Source organism: Megascapheus bottae, chromosome 9 (genome assembly GCF_031878675.1).
Source record: "Megascapheus bottae isolate mThoBot1 chromosome 9, mThoBot2.hap1, whole genome shotgun sequence".
In the NCBI taxonomy this organism is placed as follows: Eukaryota; Metazoa; Chordata; class Mammalia; order Rodentia; family Geomyidae; genus Megascapheus; species Megascapheus bottae.
Window position 1 is genome coordinate 64782831 of NC_143517.1, and position 15705 is coordinate 64798535.

The 15705-nt window shown below is 39.3% G+C and overlaps 1 pseudogene; it reads left to right on the forward strand.

The window, feature by feature from the left end:
- The first annotated feature begins 11477 nt into the window (after nucleotides 1-11477).
- On the forward strand, nucleotides 11478-12499 carry LOC150059284 (GMP reductase 2 pseudogene; annotated as a pseudogene).
- Nucleotides 12500-15705: the final 3206 nt, after the last annotated feature.

Below are 15705 nucleotides of genomic sequence, written 5' to 3' on the forward strand. Positions count from 1 at the left end.
TGGATTCACTTGGTGGGTTTCTCATATGGAGGTTGAGGGGAACGTTTATCATGAATTTATAGGTCTAAGATATCTGGCCATTGTACCCAGTGGCATTGCACAGGTCAGATCGTTGTTGTTTTTTTGTTTGTTTGTTTTTTTGTTTTTTTAGTTTGGAACTGCTTCATGAAGCATGGATACATCTCATTGGAACCATCTCAGTTATCATAGGCATATCTTCTGACTGTCAGTCATAAGCAACAGTAGATAATTTTGTCATTATAACAAGTTGTTATAAGCATCGTATCATTTCATGTACTGATCAAAAGGCATAAAAGACTTTCTACAAAAATAGTCAGATCTAATTATTCGCCAGTAGTAAAAGTGAATCCATTTGGATTATTAGATTTTTCATGTTTTAAAAATGCTATCATTCATACAACATTTCCTTATAGATTCTGATGAAAAATATAAGCTTTCGATAGATTCTAAAGAAGGAAGAAAAAGCCAAGTCAGTATACCATTGCCACATGTAGTGGCGTGGGACTCTCTACACACATCTTGTGAATCGCTTTTCCAGGAGAGAAGAGAATACATGGTAAGTCTTTCTCAAAAAATTGTATAATCTCCAAAAAATCATATATTTGTTTAACAAAATTTAATAGGCTTCGGTTCTATCCGATGCCTCTAATGGAATTTTTTCATATATTTTTTATTGTAATTAATAGAAGGGTTATATTACATTAGCCAGATGGAATGTGCATTACTTCACATACATTGATACCCTTTCTCATGTCTTGGTCCCCATTTCCCTTCCCCCCAAACCCACCCTCATCTTGATTTCCTCCCTTTCCTATCCAATTTCAAATAACCAAATATGCATGTATCCAATATATCAGATAACAAAGTGAAATACTGTAACAATATAAGATAACCAAGGGACAGCAAAACAGATGAGAGATAACATAGTACATTAAGGATAACAATCACTCATTATATGGCTTTTGTTTCTATATCATAGAGGTCCTTTCATTTAGCGTCATACTGTATGGCCTTATATATCTAGGTTTTGTTCTATTGTAAATCTCTGCTAGGAGAGCCCAAGATTTCTACTGATTATGACAAATGAGGGAAACCATTGAGCCTATGTTCCTTTTAGTCTGGCTTACTTCACTTAATATGATTTTTTCCAAATCTTTCCATTTCCTTACAAATGGGGCGATGTTGTTCTTTCTGACAGCAGCATAGAATTCCATTGTGTACAAATACCACAACTTGTTGATCCACTTATCGATTGAGGGACATCTGGGTTGGTTCCATATCTTTGCTATGGTAAATAGTGCTGCAATGAACATCATTGTGCTGGTGGATTTAGTATGTCCTTGTTTCTGGATGATTGGGTAAATGCCAAGTAGTGGAACTGCTGGGTCATAGGGGAGCTCTATGTTTAGTCTTTTGAGGAACTGCCATACTGCTTTCCATAGTGGTTGAATGAGTTTTCACTCCCACCAACAGTGTAGTAGTGATCCCTCCTGGCCACATCCCCTCCAGCATCTGTTGTTATTAGTTTTCTTGATCATGGCCATTCTAACTGGAGTGAGGTGGAATATTAGAGTTGTTTTGATTTGCATTTCTTTTATGATCAGAGTTGTCAAGCATTTCTTCATGTGTCTATATGCTGCAGAGCTTCTGTATGGCAAAGGACATAGCTAGTAAATTAATTAGGAAGCCTACAGAATGGGAGAAGATCTTCACTAACCATACAACGGACAAAGGCCTCATATCTAAAATATATCAACAGCTCAAAAGATGGAATCACTGCAAAACTAATCTCCAAAGAAACAACCATCCCATCAAAAGATGGGCCAAAGACTTAAAGAGTCTTCTCTGAAGAAGAAATAAAAATGGCCTATAGACACATGAAGAAATGCTCTAATGGAATTTTATAAAACATGTGTGTGGGGAAAAAAGCATATGCGTGAGTGTAAAGAAAGATACTGAAATATTGAATGAGTATGTACATCAATACATATGCATCCTTGTATTTTCTTTATATATAACACACATATATGTATAGATATATATATTCACATAAATATATTTATATATGTGAGTATGTATGTGTGTATAGATCCAGAGATATTTATGTTTCTATCTCTCTGTATAAAGTTGTGTTTTATGGATACACTAATATAAGACTTCCAACAGATCTTAAATTACTTGATACAAACATACCAGGCTTATTTTTCTGCTCCTGTTTTTTTTTCATATATTTTCATTGTAATTAATAGAAGGGTTACATGATATTTGCCAGAGAGAAGGTGCATTAATTCACATACATTGATACCCTTCCACCTCTGCTCATGTTTTGAAATGATTAAATACTTCTTGAATGTCAGCTCCATGGAGAGGACCTTGATGGGGTGGAATTATACTGAAGTGTGCTGTATACATGGAGATGGCTGCGGTGAGTGTGCGGACATGGGGAACTGAGGTAGATTGTCACAGAACTTGGCAACCATTACTTGTATTTTCAGGTCTAAGAAAGAATGAACCTCTTTGTAGAAACCACAGAGAAGGTGAAGAAACGGCCAAATAGGTCAAGGCAGACAAGCATGTGAGTTTATTTTTAGATTACATTAGAAATTCAGAGCATCTGAGCTTGCGGTCTTCCATATACTGATTTTAAAACTGAGCAGAATTCTTATATCTACACACACACAAACTCCAACTTCACAGTGAGTTAAGCCCCATACAAAGTTTAGTTATGAGCTAAACAGATAGTAGGACGGTTTGAGCCCCCACAGAGGGGAGTTGCTTTTCATTTTCCGGTGTCACTTTGAGTTTTGAAATGAGCATTGGTCATAAATCACCCCATCCCTCAAGAAGGAGAGAGTAGAAAGTAAGCCAAATTGACTGCTGTCAGTTGCTTGGAAGGAGGCTTCTATGCTGCCTTCTAGTCAAAGCCCACCTGTATCTCAATCGGCAGACCCAAATGCGAGATAGGAAATTGTTTTGAACTGGATGATTTGTGTACTATATAAAACTAAGTATCTGAATTTCAGGCAGAAGTCACAATAGAACATATTAGACAAGTAGCAGCTTTTGGGAGAGGAAAATACAACCGTGGAAGACATTACTCCATGCATACCTGTCATGTGTGCTCCACACTCTGAGAAATCTCAACCTGAAGGGTTTCTGTTAGTGTCTATGCCAACAATAAACACTAGAACACAAAAATTCTCACATCCATAGGAATCTCCCCAAAGGTTGTCTTGACATTGGTTGGAAACATCAGGTTCAGCCCGCTCCTTCTCGTAACAAACCTTCCCCTTCTCGTCACCTAGCATGGCCCTGATGAATTCAGGGCCACTTTGTAAGAGATGATGGTAAGAGATGATGCTGTTCAACATTACTCCTTGAGAAACGAGTGAAATGGTATTTTGGCTGCACTGAAAACATGGAGTGTTGACTAATTTGTCTAGCAGATGATGAGTTATCAGTCTGGTACCATTGTAATTTCATTTAGGAAATACTATGTTTCCTGGGACTCTTCTTTTCCCTGTTTAGTCACGGCCCATTTTCACGACAACTTTAAGTGTCTGGAAGGTGACAGGATTGTAGAGTTTCTAGGGGACCTGGGTGGTGGATATGCTGGTTCTTGGCTGATCTCCTCCTGGGCGTCAAGTACCAGAGCATGGGATGCTCACAGGCCTGGTACTGAGTTTTCCCACAGCACTACAGGCCTTGCTTGCGGTTCACGTCATTGGAAGGGGACGACGACCTTTCCTTTTATTGGAAGTAGTTGCAAGTTCTAGATATCTCTTCCCTGCTTCTTGTACTCTATGATATTCTAAATAAAATAAGTATAAGATACACAATCCTAGAGGGCTGACATTTCCAGAGCAAGCCATATTGTCATCTGGATTTTGGACTTTCTTCCCTTTCAGCCTTTTCAGAAACATGGCTGAATTATCTTCCTTCTGTTGTATGTAGCCCTTTCATCTACCCCTCAATCTGAAAATCCTCCAAAATAAAATTAAACCCATATATTCACAAACTGTTTTTTGATCCCAATACATCTCTAGCTAAGACAGCCTTCCAGTTTCCTTCTATCTCTGATTCCAGTATGGATTCTTCCCCAGCTCTCAGATAAGCCACTCTGCCACCTTCACCAATGACTAGGGAGTTGTCATTCTGAACCGAATTTACTCAGTCTGCATGTTTCTTGGATCCTTTTTAAGAGTCCACCCATCAGATTCCGTACACCTCTGGAAACCCTTTATTCCTTTGGTTGTTATCACCTGGACATTCTCTGTTTTCCAGATCTAAAGCTACTTTCATTTGCCCTAGTTCAATTCTTCTCCCAAACCAAATATTCACTGGTGCCCGGGCAGGCTCTGTCTTAAACATTCTCCTCTGCAAAGCGAATTCTTTTACATTGTGACCTGAATGAGCCTGTATGCCCAAATGGAAGTCACATTTATAAATGAAGCCAAGGGTTCCATATTGCAATTTCTAACACATTTCCAAGTTTCCTCATTAGTTCTTTCCTTAATTGTTCTGGAAGTCAAGTCAAATTCAAGATATCTAAGAGCAAACAGTATTTGTCATCCAATTCTTTGTCATCTTGCAGTATTTAAGGAAGAGTAACCCCATGAACTCACTTAAGCAAATATACACACCAGCATACTGCCTGTTTGCAGCCCTCATTCAATCTCTGAAACAATTTTATTATGTTTACCTACTAAACACTTTCCATATTTTTTCTATAGCTAAGCCACCCTGGTTTACATTATCATTTTCTCTCATCTGGATGCCTGCAATTTTCTCCTAATTGGACTATTCACATTCCCTTCTCTAATTTTCTAGTCTTCCCTCCCCCTCCCCCCTACCCTGTTTCCATCTGTTCTACAGAAGACAGCCAAGAGAATTTAATCACATCACCATCCCACACTGACTTAAGACGCGAAAATGGTTTCACAGCGCCCTGAGAACACAGATCAAGATTTACCACAAGGCTATGACTTCCTGTGTCCCCTTAACTCCTGTTTCTCTTCCTCCATTTCGCACCACATTCCTCACATCTGTGCATTCCAGAGTCGTCATGAAAGAAGCTGTATGGTTCCTTTCATCGCAGAGCATTCCCACACTACCTCATCTAGCAAGTGATTTAACCTCAAAGACCTTTACTAACTTGGAAACCCTTCAACCATCCCCTGTACCAGGCCGGTTCTCACTATTTGCAGCTTACTAATGGTTGCGAGTATCACTCTTCATAGGAGGTAAAAGGAAGTCAAGCAAGCTCAATTGACGTTTGATGGTTTCCACGCAAAGATTTCAATGAAATCAAAATCTTGTATAAAACCAGGCTCTTACTACGTTGAGTAATTCAAGCCTGGCATCTTGCTTTCAGGTGTATTTTTTTCTGAGAAAATATCCACCCTCTTTTCCATTTTCATTTTCTAGAACTTCTGAATGATATGATTTTCCAGAACTCATAAGTTTTCTGAAGGGGAACACTGCCTTACCTGGTAAGCATTCTTCTTTCCTGGCCATGCTTCTAATCCTGTTCCAAGGGATTCCACTGCATTGCCTTCTCTCTCTATTTTTTCTCAACCAGACTTGATATAAACAAAAATGTATCTTTGAAGGAGTGAAACAATATTGCCTGGACAAAGGGCAAAAATTTTTAGTGGGGTATGAGTAAATCGAATGTTTTGATTTTCAAACAGGCAAGTTTGCAATAAATGAAGGATCTCATATCCGAGTTTCCCAAAGAACATGATGAAAAATTAAACTACAAATTTACTTGAATGATAATTAGAGGTGGGGCCTTTGGGAGGTGTCTAAGGTTAGGTGAGAGCATGAGAATGGTATCCAAATAATGACTTCATGAGGAGGGAAAACAGCCACCCTGGGTGCAGTTCTGCCTCACGACGTGATGGCCTCTGCCATTGTGTAAAGAACAAGAGAGCCTTCAGCAGATGCTGGCAAGATACAGGTGCTTTTGGACACTCTCCAGATCTGTGAGCTAAATAAAATTCTATTGTTGCTAGATTACCCAGTGTGGTGTTTACTTATAACAAGAGAAAATGGACTAAGACATCTGTGTCATTAAAATTTCATAGGGTAGGAGAAGTGTATATGGGGAATGGCTAAAAAGGTTCCTTAGGCGAAAGATAATGAAAAGAAGTTTGTAAAACATGGATAGGTCTTTCGCACTGCTCCCCAAATGCCGCTCCTTCATCTCAGAGAAGGGACTCCAATTGCCGCTAAGGAAATGGCCATCCAAGTGCCAACATTCCTGCAAATCCTTAAAACCTGATTGTGACTTAGACATAGGTTGATGCAATCTATCAGAGGTCTCTGTAAATCAGTACCGCCGTGATAGATGCCAAGCATTTCCTCATTGATTTTTTGTAATCTTCTATCTACAAGCGTACCAAGTTTTGCAAATATGGTACATAATTTAGACATGAAACATTGTGTCCATTCATTGTGATTTGTCAACGGATTTTATCAAATGCCTTCATGTCAAACTTTGATCTCCAAGATGATGATATGAGAGAGGTTTGGAGATCTATCAGAGGTAGGGATTGCAGGGAAATGGGTAGGGTACAATGGGTGTTCTCAGAGGGAATCATGGGCTTCTCCTCTTTCTGTACTTCATCATCTATATGTTCAGTTTTTCTGCACATGCAGTTTCACAGCTGATATCAGGTGTCCCTGCAGAAGTTCCTGTGTTGGAGACAACCAATCTTAGTAGTGCTGGAACCTTCAGAACTTTCAATTCAATTAAATGAATTCTCTGTCTTCATAAGTTAGTGGCCTCTGGCATTTCATTATTGCACCATAAACCTAAATAATATAATCCTTATGCTCAAAGTTCCTAGTACAGCATCTTGAACTCTTCTGGAAGCTAAGTGGCTGATTTTAAATCAATAGTTGCACTTTATTGAACATATAGTAGACATGCACACATTTTTCATACTATTCCTTCCTGGACTTCCATGAAACTTCTGCATGGCCATTATTATTCCAGTGTAGCCTAGAAGTCAGGAGGTCCAATAATTTGATCAAGGTCCTTCATTGTGAGCATAAAAGCTTATGTTCAGAGCTAAGGTTTATGTGTCTCTATGTCTCGTGTCTTAGCATTGGAGCATCCAACACTGCCAGCTAAATATACAATAATTCTATTGAGATAAAATTAATAGAGTCGTGGCATACCTGTTTTCTACACTGCCAACATGCTGTCTTTTATGATAAGATACCCTTGGTACAGTTCTGAAGAAGCAATTCAATAGCTGAGCTTCAGCTGGTTTCATGGAGATGGAAGCTCTTCATCTGGTGAATTGATAATCAGTTTTTCCTAGTCTGGCAGACTGAATGATGAATTCCAGTCAAAATCAAATCACATGCAAGTCAGCTTCTGTCCTACAAAGTCTCATCAGGAAGGGAAAAGTTGGGCATGCAGCTGAAAGGGGAGCATGCCAGGCTGGGAACCCAGACGATGGAGGAAGGTCTTCATGCTGATTGTGTACTGCTGGCCAATTCTTCCTGAATTTGGTCAAACAGGGAAAGCAGGGCACAAGGAGATGCTGGGATATTTATGCATTTTGGAGACTGATTTTCTTGGAAATTTCAAAAGGGTTCAATGAAAGGACTTAGCTACATTTCTGTCAATGCATTCTAGGTTGGTGGGTTTTAATCAGATTTCAACTGAGAAACCAGGGCTCTGTTACAGCCACTGGTACAGATCTAAATACTATTAATATGGTAGTTAAAGATATGGATGGATATATATATATACACACATATATATATGTTTGTGTGTGTGTAGATATAGATAATATCAGCATTGAAATCTATAGATTATGTTCAACAAATGGCAATTTCTATAGTGTAGACATTATCTAATCCACTGTGAGGTAATAACGAAGGCTAACTTTTTCTTGACACAGAAAGAAGTACTCTTTCCTAAAGGAAGGTTACTGAGTGGGGAGACACTTTATTTTCTGTTTTTAGACAGTAATTAAAAGATGAAGTCTACAGCAGTATGAAACTTTCATTTCTGGTAACTTGTTTCTTACAGTAAATCCCTTTAGATTTGTACACATAGATAACCATATTTATTATCTGCACACTAAAACTTAAACTGTCTTTAGGTGAATAGATAAATATAAATATGTCTTATGTAGTCTATTCCTTTATCTCTTTCTCCCTCTTCCCTCTCTCTGTTATCCTCTGCATGCATATGTAGAGAAACATATACAGATGGAGAGATACAACTACTCATATACTTATAGCTGTATGTATTTATGAATAAAAATACATTTTCTTTGTTCTTGGAGAACACCGAATAATACAACACACAACAAAACAACAGAATTTTTTTGATTATATTTATTCTGAATTCTATAAATTTGGGAATTTAACGTAATTTCTTCAAATAGTCTTTAACTCCACACAAACAGAATAATTTTACATGTAGTCACTCACATTGACATGCCTGGGCACTGGATGTCCATGCAGATTCTAAGGTTGCAGTTCAGAGCTCTCAGACCTGAGTCTGAGAGCAATGACAGATAAGTGACTGCATGCACACCCTCTCTGGTCAGTACTAGTGAAGAACACTTACGTTTACCCACTGCTCAATAATCACGCATTCCATGGAATTCAGCATGTGCATTGGCCAAAACATTTCTTTTCATTTCTGAGGATTTGCTCAATGATGTTCTTGGGACATAGAGTAACAGATCATACAAAGAACATTGTGATATAAACTTGTAATACCAGCTGATACACAGAATAACAGAAAACAACAGAAAAATTTAAAAAAAGCAGCAGACTGAAGAGAATAGCTATTCCAGAAAAGATTTTACATCTAAGTTGCAGCACTGCCCTGTTTAGTTGAAATGCCTTTATTAATTAAGTCACTTCAGCTCCTCATTCAAGTTCACACTGCTGGAATCTATACTCCGGCGTTTCCTAGTTAGGAAAAGAGGGTGTGCATCAAAGGAAGTGACATGTCATAGATAGCCAGATGTGAAAGAGCACTTCATGGGGGAGTCACTGTATTCTGCATAAATATACATGTCCTGCGTTATAGAAATAATGGACTTTGCTCTCCACCAGTGACACTGGTAAAGAGAAGAGTTACTTGCAGGCTCCTTTGCCTCAATTCTTTTCTGCCCTGTAACAATGGACAGGCAGGGCTATTCCTGCAGTAAATATTCTAAAATATCACACCATTCCAGGAAATTTTATCTGATACTTTGTGGTTCAAATTTTATATCAGGATGATGTTAGGAATTCTCCAGAGGTGCTGTCTTATTACTTGAAAAATGTTATTTCAATTAGTTAGCATCATTCTTTACAGGATTTAGGTCAAATGAGGGGCAGTACTAAATCCAAACCAAACAATATGGTCTGCAATAAATTTCTGTTCCTGAATTATTCATACATAATGGCATAGGTGACTCTTCAAGCATTCTGAATTAAGTAGAATTGATTTCTCACTTTCTTATGCTCTGTTGTACAAGCCTTTTTGTACTTTTACTTCTCCTTAACAAATAAAGTATTGATTCATCTCCACTGAACATGTTTTATTTAAACTTTGGTCTTTGTCAGCAACTTTGTCCACAGTACCCACAATTCCCTTTTTTTTTAAACTTTCCAATCTTCTTTTGATCCTGAAGGTGAAACCATTTAACAAGGCTGCTTAGCATGAAGTAACACCAGACTGGTTTACATCTCCCTAAGAAAAATAATGTACCTCAGTATCCTAGAAGTTTTTGCTCCACACGGGGGATTCAGAGTCCAGTATTGTCTCTGGATTTTTATTTAAAAGCTGACAACATATGTTGTTTTCGAATCCATGAGCAAGAAATATGTTTGTAAGTGGACTGGAGGAAAACTGGCCACAGTAGCTATCTCAACATAAACCATGTGGCATGAATCAATATTTAAACAAGATAAATATTGCAAAGCCAATGAATGAGCCAAACATTTTCTAAAATGAAAATTTACTTTCGATTATGTGTAAGTAGTTGTGAAAAGGGGTTTCAAGTGAATGTGTCAGATTACCAATACAATGCATCTGGATCAATGCTTACTTTTCCTCATTCTCCCCTAGATCCCCCGGTCCCATCATCCCCTCAATTTTCCTACTTTCATTTCCACATATGTAACATGTGTGCACTGAATCTTATATCTGAATGAGGCAAATGAGTCAGTCAGATCTTCCTAGAAGTCTATGTTTCCTCTTTCAACATGCTTGCCAGGATATTGAGCAAAACAACAAACATGTGCCATGCTGTTTGGGTTCAATGGGTAGCACTGACGACTCAGGAGATGTGACTGCCAGCTTTATATTCACCATTAGCTTTGTGGGACTTTGGGTTTTCTGTATGGTTTTCCACCTAGAATAAGAAAACACTGATCTAGAAAATAACTCCTTTTCCTGCTGTCGTGGAATTGATGCCATGGCCTACGAGTTTGCCAGTTCCTGTGTGGGATAAGGCACTCATGCTTAGTATCCTCCTTGATCACATGCTTCATCCTCCCCTCGTCAGACACTAAATGGTCTATCATAAACGACACAGACTTCTCCAAACTTTCACCCACGCAGTACATATTCAGCTCAAAACTCTGTAAGGACTTGAAGGAAATCTTTGTGTTCTGCTACTATAGATTTCCACTGAGCTACACTCTAGTCTCTTATACCTGTCAAAATAACAGGAGATTCTCTCTTTGCAGAGTGTTATTCCTCATATAAGTCCTCTGCTACTTATTTGGTTGTATGACCGTCATAAGGGCTACAGGCTTGAGCTGATGCAATGCCAGTGCCTGTTCCCTGGTCTTTCCTTCAGCGGGTCTGACAAGCATGGACTGAGCACATGCTCCATGCCCTGAATGATGATGTGGCAAGCCCATGCTACAGAGAAGAATTGAGGAGAGTACATACACTGAGTCCTGAGAACACAGAACACAAAGAGAGATGTTCTCAAAGAGCCAAGCGCCACGCCAGGGGAGAGTTCCCCCATCTCTCCAGGTGTCTGCCCACATCCACACCAACTACCAAGGGCCTGCTGTGCTTTGTGTTGTGCTGTCAAGGCCACAAGGCCTTTCTGTAGTATTTGTGCTGAAATCACTTATTTCTTATTTTTAATTTACTCCCAAGTTATGATTTGAACTGGATTTCCTAAATGCTAAACTAATAGCTGGAAACAAATGTCAGACAATATGGCCTATTCAAGTATTCCTCCTATGCAGACAGAGACTACACGTATAAGTATGCCTGTGCTTTCCCTGAAGCTACGTTCTTCCCTGAGGAGTCTAAAGTTTATGTCTTGGGACAGCATGACTTTGTTTGCTCTGTAGGTTCAGGTTTAAAAAGTATTTACAAGGTTTAGCGGGGCTGTAGGACACTAGTTGCCAAGGAAAGGGATCTTTGATCAACTGCCACCTCGGCCGAGGCTACAGGAAACCCTGCCATGCCTCGTATTGACAATGAGGTGAAGCTAGATTTCAAGGATGTCCTGTTGAGGCCAAAAAGCAGAACCCTTAAATTTCAAAGTGAGGTGGATCTCACAAGATCCTTTCCTTTTCGGAACTCAAAGTGGATGTACACTGGTGTACCCCTCCTTGCTGCCAATATGGATACCGTGGGCACCTTTGAGATGGCAGCAGCTTTCTGTAAGTTCTCTCTCTTCACTGCTATCCATAAGCCACTACAGCCTTGATCAGTGGCAAGCCTTTGCTAGCAAGAATCCTGACTGTATTGAGTATTTGGCTGCCAGCTCAGGCACCAGCTCTTCTGATTTTGAACCACTGGAACAGATCCTAGAAGCTATTCCCCAGGTGAAATGTATTTGCCTGGATGTGGCAAATGGCTATTCAGAACATTTTGTTGAATTTGTAATGGATGTACGGAAGCATTTCCGCCAACACACTATCATGGCAGGGAATGTGGTAACAGGCGAGATGGTGGAAGAGCTAATCCTCTTGGAACTGGGGCCAGGCATTGGGTGTACAACCCGGGAGAAAAGGGGAGCAGGGTGTCCACAGCTCATGCAGTGATGGAACGAGCAGATGCTGAACACCGTCTCCAAGGCCACATCATTTCAGATGGAGGCTGCAGCTGCCCTGGGGATGTGGCCAAGGCTTTGGGGGCAGGAGCTGACTTTGTGATGCTAGGTGGCATGCTGGCTGGACACAGTGAATCGGGAGGTGAGCTTGTTGAAAGGGATGGTAAGGAGTACAAGCTCTTCTATGGAATGAGTTCTGAAGCGGCCATGAAGAAGTATGCGGGTGGTGTGGCTGAGTACAGGGCCTCAGAGGGAAAGGCAGTGGAAGTCTCCTTTAAGGGGGATGTAGACTATACCATCCGTGACATCTTAGGAGGGGTCCGATCTACACGTACCCATGTGGGAGCAGCTAAGCTCAAAGAGTTGAGCCAACGACAATTATCTGTGTCACCCAGCAGGTGAGTCCAATCTTCCGTGATTTACACTAGAACCAAGCAGTCCTGCTCTCCCAGGACAGCCACAGTCCACCATGTGGTCCTACAGCACGTAGGGATCCAGTGAGGTAGTGTATTACTTCATCAGGTCCTATCAGCTCAATGCCTGTGGGCTTCTGCACTAAGGCTGCATTTCTCTGCACACACACCCACTGGGAAGGAAGAAAGAAAACAACCCGAGAAAATAAAGACAATCAAATGGGAATCGAGGGACCCCGCATCAAGATTATTAAGAGGGGAAAAAAGATACTAATTGATACATAAATGCTTTACCGGGTCTTGATTTAGAAAAGGCAGACTTTGGAATCATGTCTTCTTAATCAGCTTCATTAAATGATGTCTTCAAATATTTGAAAAAAAAAAGTATTTACATCAGCTTCCTTTGGATGTTAACTCTTGCCTCTTCTAGCTCTTCTCATGCCAGATACATTGGACACTTCATCCCATTTTTACAAAAATTGATTTCTACACAAAACTCTACTTTTTGGTGACTTTCCTTGATGTTCTCCTGTCTTTTGTGTCTACTCACCATTTCTATGAATGGTGACTTCCATTCCTCAAGCCATTTTTGAAAAAAAAAAAAAAGGCCTTTGACCAGTTTTATTATCAGGTCAACCTGCATTCTCCTAGGTTGGTCTGTTTTTTTGGTTTGGTCTGCTTCTATGAGAACAAACAAGCAAAAAAAAACCCTCAGAAGACCCAAGAATTAATTTCTGTGCATATATGTATGTGTGTATATTTATATATGTATATATCACACTTTCTGAACATATAATGTCCACTATACATAATTCAAACTCCCTTAGAAGACCTGATGTTCAAGCTCACCAGACTGCAGGTTGAATCTCTTTTAGAAGGCATGCACTAGTCTGATTTTAGGAGTGTTTTTTTTCTCAATTTCTATTGTGATTCTGAGCATAGACATGAAAAAAAATAACTTGGAGTGTAGATGACTGAGCTATGAGCTAAGGGCAAATCAATTGCTCCCTCAAGAGGTGAGAAACATGAATGAGAAAAACCAATAAAATAAGTAAAGTAAAATAAAATGAAATAAAAATTGGCAGCCTCCTTTGATTTACAGTCACTGTCTTTGGTGGAGTAAACCTAATCACATTCGTTATTCTTTTGATACCTTCACTGCAGAGTCCATTAGAACAGTCTAATTTACAGTGCAGTGCAATTCATCTGTTTTATTAAGGTTGTTCTTGTATTTATGTTAGAAGTGAATGCCGCCTCTGGCTCAACGTTATACAGCCATTCTGTGAAAATGCCACAGGACACAGCAGTTAATAAACCTAGGAACAAGATTGTAGCACTAGTATTGTTGACATCTGACACATTTACTGTGAATGTAGTTATGCCAATTCAGGATCTTATAAAATTAGACATTACTATCATCATTACAAGTCCAATACATGATCCAATATAATAGTGGATTCTGTTTATAAATGCAGTTAAAGTTCTCTGCATATACCTGATTGAAAATATTCGCCTTAATCTTCATCCCATCTTCTTGCCTGGAACGCATAGCCTGTGTTAGCGGTAAGAAAATTACCTTATCATGGCATGGTGGAAAATTGGAATCTGAGAGAGTGCTTGGTTAAGGCCTGATATAATTCCAGTAAAATAAGGAATCTAAAATAAATAAATAAATCAGAAGCCTCTCGGTTGTGTATCCAGGCTGATGGCCAGCTCTTCTTTGCAAATTATAAGCACCAAGCCCTGACAAGGCGCCACCGAGGAAGCTCCCTTAACGATGCTCGTGGACAAGGAATTCTTACACTGAAAGACGCTAGTCCCTTCCTGAGTGTCTTCCAAGAACTCATTAGTTGCCCTGATATACAGAAAGGGGGAAAAAGTCTTTTCTGAAGGAGAATCAGAGATAATAAGCCAATGTCAGCTGTAACTCAAAACAGACAGAGGAAGAAATAAGAAAGCAAAGTCTTACTGAGAAAGATTCAGCTAACGAGAGCTCTCCGCTAACTATTCCCTGCCTGTCGTAAAGAACATGAACTTGTATATTACATGGACTTGGACTTTAAATATGAGAACTCATTCTCCATGAGGAATGGGAATTAAAAAACATTCGACATTTGAGAGGCACACGATGACCATTTAATCAGCAGTATTGAGACCATCGAAACCAAGACCAAGAATGACATAATATATTTTACTGATAGGAAACCTTCAGTTTGTATAAAATGAGTGAAAAATTCCTCAAAGGTGTTTTGATGGGATAGCTATGCAGAATTCAGCTATATGGAATCCAGCACTAGTGAACGGAAAGGTGTCAGACAAGATCTAATGGTCATAACTTCTCAGGCCTCCTCACACAGCAGGAGCCATGAAAGATGACAAGTGTGAGTGAAGGCGTAGTGGCATTGCCTTTGGGTGTTGCGTTGTTCTGTTCTCTCTGGTTAGTCACATCACATTGGTAACACTACTATGGTAGGTTTCTATCGCTTCCTTTTTCAATAAAATTATAAAATGAGATTGCGTTAAAAAATTCTTAACTTTAGGGCCAGGACATAAGCCTAGTGGTAAAGTGCTTGCCCAACATGGACAAAGAACCTGGTTCCATTCCTCAATATCACATACATAGGAAAAGCCAGAAGTGGTAGAGCTCTAGCCTTGAGAAAGCCCAAGAACAGTGTTCAGGCCCAAGTTCAAGCCCCAAGATTACAAAAAAAATCTTAACTTCAGGGATGATTATAACCAGGGGCATACAAAACCTCATGCACTTGAAATGTAATATATTTCTGGAATAATTTCAAGGAAAACCTCCAGACATTAAGAGAAATCGTGGGCATGAATCAAAATTGTAGATATGGTCAAAGAATCCAAGTATTTCTCAATTAAAATAGACATTCAACAAGAATTTAATCAAATATTTGGCCTCATTTGGAGCAACTGGAAATATAAATATAATATTTGTATGGGAATATAAAGGCCTTGAAAACACTACTGATGATACTCCATTTGAGATTTGCTATAGAGCTTCAGTGTCCAGACAATGTGGTTTGAACATAGGATAGAAAAGCATCTGATGATGATGCATTAGCAATTTTAGTTTACTCTTTATGAAATTTTATTGTTTGTTTCACCTAAAAGACATTTTTCAGTACCTGCTATTTCAGTTTTTTCTATTCTCCGAAAACAATAAACCATCGAAATCACACTATTGTCCATTTCCCCTGATG